General features: G+C 35.7%; 1 protein-coding gene across 5 annotated transcripts in view; it reads right to left on the bottom strand.

Annotated features, from left to right (window-relative positions):
* Positions 1 to 12,178, bottom strand: part of STIM2 (stromal interaction molecule 2) — a 165,034-nt gene that overhangs the window by 12,245 nt on the left and 140,611 nt on the right. The window lies entirely within an intron of this gene.

Here is a 12,178-nt window from a genome sequence, read left to right as displayed (position 1 = left end):
AAAAAAAAAAAAAAAAAGAAGGCGGCAGCATAACGGAAACTCATAAATAAAGCCCTAAATCCCTGGGACAGAGCACCTGGGAACAAAAAGCAGTTTATGAGTTCTGCTGCAGCAGACCTAAAAGTACCTGCCTAGCAGCTCTGAATGAACAACAACAGAGCTCGCAGCTCACCATTTGAGCTCCTATAAAGAAGAGACCGTCTCCTCAAGCAGCTCCCTGACCCCTATATATCCAAAAAGACACCTCATAAAAGAGAGATCAGATTGACACTAGGCGGGTATCCTTCTGAGACAAAGATAGCAGAAGAAGAAAACTGGTAACAACCCTTGCTGTTCAGCAGCTGCTGCAGGTGAACCCCAGGCAAGCAGGGCCTGGAGTGAACCTCAGCAGACCTGCAGCAGGGGGGCCAGACTGTCAGAAGGAAAACCAAGAAACAGAAATAACCTCATCATCAACAAACAGAACGTCAATCTGAAAGATTTGAGACCCAATCTGAAAGCCAGCAACTACAAAGTCGACAGGTGGATAAATCCTTAAAGATGGGAAGAAACCAGCGCAAAAAGGATGAAAACACCCGAAACCAGAACACCTCTCCTCCTAAAAGGGATCACAACTCCTCACCAGCAAGGGAACAAGGTTGGATGGAGAACGAGTGTGATGAAATGACAGAATCAGACTTCAGAAGGTGGGTAGTAAGAAACTTCTGTGAACTTAAAGAACATGTTCTAACCAAATGCAAAGAAACTAAGAAGGCTGAAAAAAGATTTGACGAAATGCTAACAAGAATGGACAAAATAGAAAGGAATATAAGTGAATTGATGGAGCTGAAAAACGCAACACGAGAACTTCGTGAAGCATGCACAAGTATCAACAGCCGAATGGACCAAGCAGAAGAAAGGATATCAGAGGTCGAAGATCAACTCAATGAAATAAAACGAGAAGGGAAGACTGGAGAAAAAAGGGTAAAAAGGAACGAACAAAGTCTCCAAGAAATGTGGGACTATGTGAAAAGACCTAATCTACGTTTGATAGGCGTACCCGAATGTGACGAAGAGAATGAATCCAAGCTGGAAAATACTCTTCAGGATATTATCCAGGAAAACTTCCCCAACCTAGCAAGGCAGGCAAACATTCAAGTCCAGGAAATACAGAGAACACCACAAAGATATTCGTCAAGAAGAGCAACCCCAAGGCACATAATCGTCAGATTCACCAGGGTCGAAATGAAGGAGAAAATACTAAGGGCAGCCAGAGAGAAAGGTCGGGTTACCCATAAAGGGAAGCCCATCAGACTCACAGCAGATCTCTCAGCAGAAACCCTACAAGCCAGAAGAGAATGGGGGCCAATATTCAACATCCTTAAAGAAAAGAACTTTCAACCCAGAATCTCCTATCCAGCCAAACTAAGCTTCATAAGTGAAGGAAAAATAAAATCCTTTGGGAACATGCAAGTACTCAGAGATTTCGTCACCACCAGGCCAGCTCTACAAGAGCTCCTGAAAGAGGCTCTAAACATATAAAGGAACAACAAGTACCAGCTCAACTAAAGGGCAAAACAGCCAGCTAGCACCAAAATGGCAGTATCAAATTCACACATAACAATATTAACCCTAAATGTAAATGGACTAAATGCCCCAATCAAAAGACACAGACTGGCAAATTGGATAAAAAGACAAAACCCATCGGTGTGCTGTATCCAGGAAACCCATCTCACATGCAAGGATACACAAAGGCTCAAAATAAAGGGATGGAGGAAGATTTTCCAAGCAAATGGAGAGCAAAAAAAAGCAGGAGTTGCAATTCTCATCTCTGATAAATTAGACTTTAAAGCAACAAAGATCATAAGAGACAAACAGGGACATTACATAATGGTAAAAGGATCAATGCAACAAGAAGAGCTAACGATCCTAAATATATATGCACCCAATACAGGAGCACCCAGGTACATAAGGCAAGTTCTTAATGACTTACAAAGAGACATAGACTCCCACACAATAATAGTGGGAGACTTTAACACCCCATTGTCAACATTAGACAGATCAACCAGACAGAAAATTAACAAGGATATCCAGGACTTGAACTCAGACCTGGACCAAGCAAACCTAATAGACATTTACAGAACTCTCCACCCCAAAGCCACAGATTATACATTCTTCTCAGCACCACATCACACCTACTCTAAAATTGACCACATAATTGGGAGTAAATGACACCTCAGCAAATGCAAAAGGACGGAAATCGTAACAAACAGTCTCTCAGACCACAGTGCAATCAAGTTAGAACTCAGAATTCAAAAACTAACCCAGAACTGCACAGCTTCATGGAAACTGAACAACTTGCTCTTGAATGTTGACTGGATAAACAATGAAATGAAGACAGAAATAAAGATGTTCTTCGAAACCAACGAGAATGAAGACACAACATACCAGAATCTCTGGGACACATTTAAAGCAGTCTCTAGAGGAAAATATATAGCAATAAGTGCCCACATGAGAAGCAAGGAGAGATCAAAAATTGACACCCTATCGTCAAAACTGAAAGAGCTAGAGGAGCAAGATCAAAAAAACTCAAAGTCTAGCAGAAGACAAGAAATAGCTAAGATCAGAGCAGAACTGAAGGAGATAGAGACACAAAAAACCCTTCAAAACATCAATAAATCCAGGAGCTGGTTTTTTGAAAAGATCAACAAAATAGACAGACCACTAGCCAGATTAATAAAAAAGAAAAGAGAGAATAACCAAATTGATGCAATAAAAAACGATCAAGGGGATATCACCACAGATTCCACAGAAATTCAAACCATCATCAGAGATTATTACAAACAACTCTATGCACACAAACTAATAAACCTGGAAGAAATGGATAAATTCCTGGACACTTGCCTCCTGCCAAGCCTAAACCAGGAAGAAGCCGAAACCCTGAACAGACCCATAACAAGGTCTGAAGTTGAGGCAGCAATTAAGAGCTTACCACCCAAAAAAAGCCCAGGTCCAGATGGGTTCACAGCTGAATTCTACCAGACATACAAAGAGGAGCTGGTACCATTTCTTCTGAAACTATTCCAAACAATACAAAAAGAGGGAATTCTTCCCAAATCATTTTATGACACCAACATCATCCTGATTCCAAAACCCGGCAGAGACTCAACAAGAAAAGAAAACTACAGGCCAATATCCATGATGAACATAGATGCAAAAATCTTCAATAAAATACTGACAAGCCGATTGCAACAGCACATCAAAAAGCTTATCCACCATGATCAAGTAGGCTTCATCCCGGGGATGCAAGGCTGGTTCAACATACGCAAGTCTATAAACGTAATTCACCACATAAACAGAACCAAAGACAAAAACCACATGATTATCTCAATTGATGCAGAGAAGGCCTTTGACAAAATTCAACAGCCCTTTATGCTAAAAACACTCAATAAGCTAGGTATCGATGGAACGTATCTCAAAATAATAAAAGCTATTTATGACAAACCAACAGCCAATAGCATACTGAATGGGCAAAAACTGGAAGCATTCCCCTTGAAATGTGGCACCAGACAAGGATGCCCGCTCTCACCACTGCTATTCAATATAGTATTAGAAGTTCTAGCCAGAGCAATCAGGCAAGAAAAAGAAATAAAGGGCATTCAAATAGGAAAGGAGGAAGTCAAATTGTCTCTATTTGCAGACGACATGATTGTATATCTAGAAGACCCCATCGTCTCAGCCCCAAACCTCCTGAAACTGATAAGCAACTTCAGCAAAGTCTCAGGATACAAAATCAATGTGCAAAAATCACATGCATTCCTATACACCAATAACAGACTTAAAGAGAACCAAATCAAGAACAAACTTCCATTCACGATTGCCACAAAGAGAATAAAATACCTAGGAATACAACTAACAAGGAATGTAAAGGACCTCTTCAAGGAGAACTATAAGCCACTGCTCAACGAAATAAGAGAGGACACAAACAGATGGAAAAACATTCCATGTTCATGGTTAGGAAGAATCAATATCGTGAAAATGGCCATACTGCCCAAAGTAATTTACAGATTCAATGCTATCCCCATCAAGCTACCAATGACCTTCTTCGCAGAACTGGAAAAAACCACCTTAAACTTCATATGGAACCAAAAGAGAGCCCGCATAGCGAAGTCAATTCTAAGCAAAAAGAATAAAGCGGGGGGCATCACACTACCACACTTCAAACTATACTACAAGGCTACAGTAATCAAAACAGCATGGTACTGGTACCAAAACAGAGATATAGACCAATGGAACAGAACAGAGGTCTCGGAGGCAACACAAACACAACACAAAGATACAACCATCTGATCTTTGACAAACCAGACAAAAACAAGCAATGGGGAAAGGATTCCCTGTTCAATAAATGGTGTTGGGAAAGCTGGCTAACCATGTGCAGAAAGCAGAAACTGGACCCCTTCCTGACACCTTACACTAAAATTAACTCCAGATGGATTAAAGACTTAAACATAAGACCTAACACCATAAAAACCCTAGAAGAAAATCTAGGCAAAACCATTCAGGACGTAGGTGTAGGCAAGGACTTCATGACCAAAACACCAAAAGCATTGACAACAAAAGCCAAAATAGACAAATGGGACCTAATCAAACTCCTCAGCTTCTGCACAGCAAAAGAAACAATCATTAGAGTGAATTGGCAACCAACAGATTGGGAAAAAATTTTTGCAGTTTACCCATCTGACAAAGGGCTGATATCCAAAATTTACAAAGAACTAAAGCAGATTTACAAGAAAAAGACTAACAAGCCCATTCAAAAGTGGGCAAAGGATATGAACAGACACTTTACAAAAGAAGACATACGTGAGGCCAACAAACATATGAAAAAATGCTCATCATCACTGGTCATAAGAGAAATGCAAATCAAAACTACATTGAGATACCATCTCACGCCGGTAAGAATGGCGATCATTAAAAAATCTGGAGACAGCAGATGCTGGAGAGGATGTGGAGAAGTAGGAACACTTTTGCACTGTTGGTGGGAGTGTAAATTAGTTCAACCATTGTGGAAGACAGTGTGGCGGTTCCTCAAGGACATAGAAATAGAAATTCCATTTGACCCAGCAATCCCATTACTGGGTGTATATCCAAAGGATTACAAATCGTTCTACTATAAGGACACGTGCACACGAATGTTCATTGCAGCACTGTTTACAATAGCAAAGACCTGGAACCAACCCAAATGCCCATCGACCATAGACTGGATAGGGAAAATGTGGCACATATACACCATGGAATATTATGCAGCCATCAAAAACGATGAGTTTGGGTCCTTTGTAGGGACATGGATGAACCTGGAAACCATCATTCTCAGCAAACTGACAGAAGAGCAGAAGATCAAACACCGCATGTTCTCACTCATAGGCGGGTGTTGAACAATGAGAACACATGGACACAGGGAGGGGAGCACTACACACTGGGGTCAGTTGGGGGGAAATAGGGGAGGGAGGGTGGGGGGTGGGAAGCTGGGGAGAGATAGCAAGGGGAGAAATGCCAGATGTAGGTGATGGGGAGGAAGGCAGCAAATCACACTGCCACGTGTGTTCCTATGCAACAATTTTGCATGTTCTTCACATGTACCCCAAAACCTAAAATGCAATAAAATAAATAAATGGGAAAAATGAAAATAAAAAAAAATATATAAAAAAAAAAAAATTCAAAGGATGTGTTAAACAAAAACAGAACTAAATAAATAATTAGTAAACTAGAAGGCAGATCTGAGAAAATGTCTCTAAATGCAGCACAGACAGATAAAAAGACTATAAAAAGAAAGGTTAAGAAATGTGGAAGATAAAAAAAGATGCAATATATAACTAACTAATACTAGTCCTAATATTTCTACATAACTAATATTCCAAGAAGAGTGAATAGAAAAAAGAAAAAAGAATATTCAAAGAGATAATGGCTAGCACTTTTTTTTTTCAGAACTGATAAAAGACATGTTTTCAGCAAATATCAGCAAAAAAACTCTTTAAATCCACACCCAGTCATATTATAGGGAAACCACATGACAACAAAGACAATGAGAACATCTTTCAAGCAATGAGAGAAAAGGCAGCTCATCTACCTGAAACAACTTGACTGACTACAAACTTCTCAACAGCAACAATGACAGCCTCAAAATAACTGAGAATTACCAAAACTAATTGTTAATATGGAAGTGAATATCCAGTTACATTATTATTACTCTAAAGTGAGGGTGTAAATAAAGACATTTTCAGGCAAAAGCTAAGAGAGTTTATCACTCCTAGTTGCTCACTGCAATAGTTTTTATTGAAGAACATATTTTCAAGAAAAAAAAAAGAACAAGCAAAATGCAATAAGAGAAATAAACGCATAAATATATCTAAATTATGACTGGATGAAACAACAAAAGCAGTTACTGTTTTGAGAGACATTTGAAACAAAACAAAATACTAGACACAATTTGAGATGGAAGAGCAGTGGCTAAAATTAAAGCCTCCTAAGATCCTGAGTTATTCAAGAGAATGAGAGAAGATAAGAAGAGGTATGAAAAACAGAAACCATAAAACAAGATTCCAGAGATAAATTCAAACAGATCAACAAGGAAAGTAAATGTATTTGGATTATAATTGCCTTAGCTGGCAACAAATTCTCAAGTAGGATGCAAAATAAAACCAGTTACTGCTATTTCTTATAGAGACATATCTAGTGGCTAATAGTGGAAAAATTTAGAAATGAAGAAAGTGAAAGAGATACACTAGGCAAATATTAAGCAAAAGAAAGCTATTATAGGTATTTCAGTATCAGGTAGTATTAACTAACTTAAAGGCAAAAAGTATTAGCCATAAAGCAGTGTCCACGTAACTATAAAAGGAACAGTTAATCTGTAAAGAAGATATTATACCTGAACTTGTATTCACCAAATAACTTGGTACAAACTACATAAAACACAAATGGGTAGAATTATAAGGAGAAACTGACCAACATAGGAGATTTTAACAAACATCTCTCTGCAATTGATAGAAGAACAAAAATGTGTAAGTATATACAGTAGAAGATTTTATCATAAGTAACACCTGATTTAACAGACTGTATAGTACCTTGTAACTAACAATTAAGAAAATGTAATTTCCAAATACATCCAGAACCTTTAAAATATATGACTAATAAATACTAAATCACAAAGCAAGTCTCAGGGAATTAAAAAAAAAAAAAAAAAGTAATATTGACACTATTCTCTAACCATGCGCAATTAGAAATCAATAGGCAAAGATGTTTTTAAAACCAACAGACAATAAGAAAACAACACAAACATATATATTTAAAAATCAAAACATATACTTCCAGATAATTCATTTTTCAAGGAAGAGACATGTTATTAATTGGAAATCTTTTAGTATTTGATGATCATAATCAAATTAATATATTAAAACTTGTGGAGGTGGCTCGTAAAGAGAAATTCATAGCCTTAAAATAAGAGAAAACAAAGACTCAAAATTCATGTGGGAGGTGTATAAATACTAAAACAAACATGTAAAAAAGTAAACCCCAAGAAAGGAAATAAAAGGGCAGAAATAAACAGACAATGTTAACAAAACAAACAGGCTTTTGGCAAGAGTGAAATAAAATAGACAAACTGCCAGACTGATGAATGAGGAGACAAGAGAAGACATAGATAAGTAATTATTAGGAACAAAAAGGTTTTAAAGATGTAACTGAGATTTTTAAAATCATACAAAATAGTATAAACAACTTTAAGCCAACAAATTTTAAAACTCAGATAAAACAGACAAGATTCTAGCAACATATAACTTAACAAATCTACACTGTGCATCATTAAAGAAATTAATACTATAGTTTAAAAATCTGCCTTTTGCCAAAACATATCTACATCAAGGTCAATTCATAGGCATTAATCCATACCTTATACTATTTCAAGGTATAGAATAAAAATCATACCATTTATTGGGGTAATTATTATAGCCCAGGAACTGGTTCCAAGTGTTTTACAGGTATTATTTAATTCAAACTAAAAAATATCTCCACAAGGTAAGCTACATGTTACAGAAAAGGAAGCAGAAACTCAGGAGAGTGCCTCCCACTAAGTGCCCTAAGTAAAAGATTATACTGTTACTACCAAAGTGCAGTAAAGAATCAAACCCAAGCAGTCTTGTTCCAGAATTCCACATCTTAACCACTACTTTATATTGCTGCCTCTCTAAAGGTATAAAAGAATGGACTGAAAGAATTAGGAGTATGGTATTCCCCCTTATCCTTGGCAGATACATTCCAAGACCCCAGTGGATGCCTGAAACCATGGATAATCCCAAACTTGATATATACTATGTTTTTCCTATACATACACACCTATAATAAAGTTTAATTTATAAATTAAGCACAGTAAGAGATTAACAATAACTGATGATAAAAACAATTATAATAATATACTGTAATAAAAGTTATGTAAACGTGGTTTCCCCTACCCCCCACCTCAAAATAATCTTATTGTACTGTACTCATGATTTTCAGACCACAGTTGACCACAGGTAACTAGAAACCATGAAAAACAAAACCACATATATAGGTGGATGGGAACTACTCTTTATGATGCTAATATAATTTTGATACCAAAATCCAAGATAGTGTTAGGAAGAAAAATTACTGGCTAATCCAATGTGTGAATAAAGATGCAAAAATCTTAAATAACAAACCAAATCCAACACATTATAAAAAATAGTATATTGTGACAAATACAGTTTCAATGACATTTAAAGGATTTATTTAAACAGATTAAAATCCAACAGAATAAAAAACAAATTACTACTTCAAAGTACAAAGAAAAATAATTTGGTAAAATTTAATATCCATTGATTAAAAAAACCATTCTTAGCAAAATAGAAATAGAAATGACTTTCCTTAACTTAAAAGTAATCTACCAAAAACATAAAAAATAATACTTCCTGGTGAAATTCTGGCAGCATTCTCTTTAAAGTCAGAAATGGCAATCCCTATTGCCTGCAGTCACCACTTCAGTTCAATATTTTACCGGAGGTCTTAGCTTGGGCAATAAACAGGAAAAAACTTACTAGTGTTAACATGAAAAATCCAAGGCTACCATCAAATATTTAAATAATGTTTCTGTATTTGGTATTCTGTATTCAGCTTACCAAAACCAATGGCATTTCCTCATCAGCATCAAGCAATCTGAAATACAGTTTTATAAGAAAGGTAACATATGTAACTACCAAAAATTTATTAAGGTATCTAAAAATTAGTATTTTTTTAAAAAAATGTAAGACCTGTACAGAGAAAATAAATTATCAATTTTATTTAAAGATATAAAAGATCTCAACAAATGGAATTAATAATTCTCCCCATATAAATTCATAAATTCAATAAAAAACAATTTTTAACCCAATGAAACTTTCATGGAATTTCATAAGCTGATCCTAAAATTCAGAAGAATAATTAGTTGAGTAGAAATTTTGAATTTGAATAATAAAGATTTGGTCTGATCAAATTATCAGTACTTTTTATAAAACTCTAGAAACTAAAGCAGAGTGGGGTCAGTGAAACAAAATGGAGAGCTGGAAGCATTTATGTGTCTATGGAGAGAAATGGTATTATTATAAGTCTCAAGGAATGAAGCTGAGACAACTGTTTACCCATACATTAAAAGGTATATTTAGATTCCAACCTCACACTATGAACAAAAATAACTATTAGGTGGATTAAAGGACTAATGGATTAAAGAACAACTTAAAAACTCTAAGGAGAGCAAATAACAATCTATGAACTTCTGAAAAAGACAAAAAACACAAATCAGATTCACAATTTGCCATTAAAAAAGCCAAAGTCTAGAAGATATCTGCAACCCTCAAATAATCAGAACATAGAACACTTCCACATCAATACGGAATCTTTCAGGGATTCCACAGCAAGAAGAAGTAACTCAGAGGGGGAGAAATCTGAACAACAAATGCCAATAAAGGAAACGGTACTCAACCTCAACGGTCATCAAGGAAATAAAAATTTTAGTAATAGTGAGGTATCATTTCAAACCCACTCTAGTTGCAAAACAAGTAAATCGGATTATTCCACGTACTGGTGAGGATACAGGCACACAAGCACTCCTATAAAACAGTGAGTATGTAAATAAAGCATTTTGAGAGGAACTTATCAATGACTAGTAAAAGATGCCTTCCCAATGACCCAGCAGTCCATTTCTAGGTGTTTACACAGAGAAGCTCTCAGAAGTTATGTACAAGGAAATACAGGTAAAGATGCTGGTTGCACAGTGTTTGTAAGGGGCAAGAAAGTAGGAAGAATCTATGTCAGTAGAAAAATAGATAAACTATGGATTTTTTAATACAATAAACAAATATATAGTTAATTCATTAATCAGTGACTTTAATTCATCTCTACATAAGCACGGAAATTTCTGAAATGTAACTTTTGAGCAAAAAGACTTGTAAAATAATACCTAATTTGATAGCATTTATGCAAATTTCTAAACACAAAAATTGTACATAATGCTATGGATATATATGTGCGAAATAAAAGTATAACAGGCTTCAGCGTAAGTCACAACTTTAGAACACTGAGGAAGGCAAGGCAATGTGGTTTAGGTATATTTGTAATAATTTACTTCAGAGTAAAAGACAAGTAAAAAATGTTAAAATCTGTTTATCTTTTTGGTAGGTGGGCATATGATTTTTGTGTGAAGGGCTTTATAAGAAAGTTTAAACCATTACCACATTCTCACCAAGGAAAGCATTTAGCAGATATTAACAAAAGTAATAGGAAAACAATGATCACCCATTCCCCTATCCACAGAGCTAACTATTGATATTTTCTGTGTTTTTTTCTTTCCATATAATTAAACATAGACAATATTATTCTGTATACTGTTAAAACCTTTTACTTTGTTCTTAACATACTACAGGCATGCTTCTCTGTCATTACTTCAAACTTGTAAAATTTACAGATATCCATGGTAAAAAAAATTTTTTAAACTGCACAGGAGGATACAGAAATGAAGAGCCATCGTCCTTCCCTAGACTTCCATTGCCAAGAGTTTTCCATTCATCAGGTCCAGAAATTAGGCTTTTTTAACTTAGCAGAGTAGAGTACCTCTGTCGTGCCTCTGGGTGGAGGCAGAGCTCTCAAATTGTAATCTTTGGCAGGAGTTATTTTTTAGAGATAATACATTTGATCAGGGCAGTTAGAAAACATTAAATTTAAATCGACTTGTCCTTTTTTCTTATTTAAAACTTTAAATTTGTCTGATTACTACAATCACTTAAAACTAGAATAATTATTCACATTTAGTACAAGTGTTTCCTTTTAACAGACATATGGATATCCACTCTCCCCCTGCCTCAAAAAGTGTTTTTAAAAAGCAAAGAAAAAAAACTATTTAATCTAGAGAATGCGCACCTTCATGTACAATTCAGATATTAAACACGGCTTTTAAGAAGGAAACGCAACTTTTAAAAGCCACAGTTTTCCAACAAAAGCATATACTTATGAATCAGTGTTGCATCTGGCAAGCTTAAGGGCACATAATTCAAATAAACAAATACAAACTGACAATATTCAAACTGCAGAGCCGGTCCAGATCTAGACATAACTTTGCAACTATCACTACCTTGCGGTGTGGAGCAAGTGAAATGAATGCAGTCCCACACTTCCAGTGTTCACTGTATTTACAATCTGTCCACTCTTCCTTCCTCCTTTAGGAGTTGAGTGCCTCCTCACTCTCCTTGCATTAACTGTCTGCCATCAAACCAGAGAAGTAAAACCAGCAAAATAATACAAGTACATATCTAGAGTGAGTTAGTGGTGGAGCTAGGATTCAAATCCTTGTTTACAAGATCTTCCCCTAATTTTTATTTTTACTATACATTAAGTAGCCATTTAAAATGATATTTTCTCTGAAAGTTCAGCACTTCATTCCCACACTGATTTGGCATTTATAGTATGCTATCTTTACTGTCAGTTATGTTTTTATGTGACTCCCCATTTCAATTTAATTACAAGCAATGTTTTAAAAGCAAAGTCTTATATTAAACACTTAACATAATGTTATATGTAACAGTTGCTCAAATAAACATTTAATAATTAAATTTATAAAGCACTCAGATTTCTTTAAACGGTGTGTATAAATACATGACAT

This window comes from Sapajus apella, unplaced genomic scaffold (assembly GCF_009761245.1).
Source record: "Sapajus apella isolate SASKATOON/1434 unplaced genomic scaffold, GSC_monkey_1.0 scaffold5, whole genome shotgun sequence".
NCBI classification, from domain to species: domain Eukaryota; kingdom Metazoa; phylum Chordata; class Mammalia; order Primates; family Cebidae; genus Sapajus; species Sapajus apella.
Note: the sequence above shows the minus strand (reverse complement) of the source record. Positions and strands in the feature narration are given on the sequence as shown.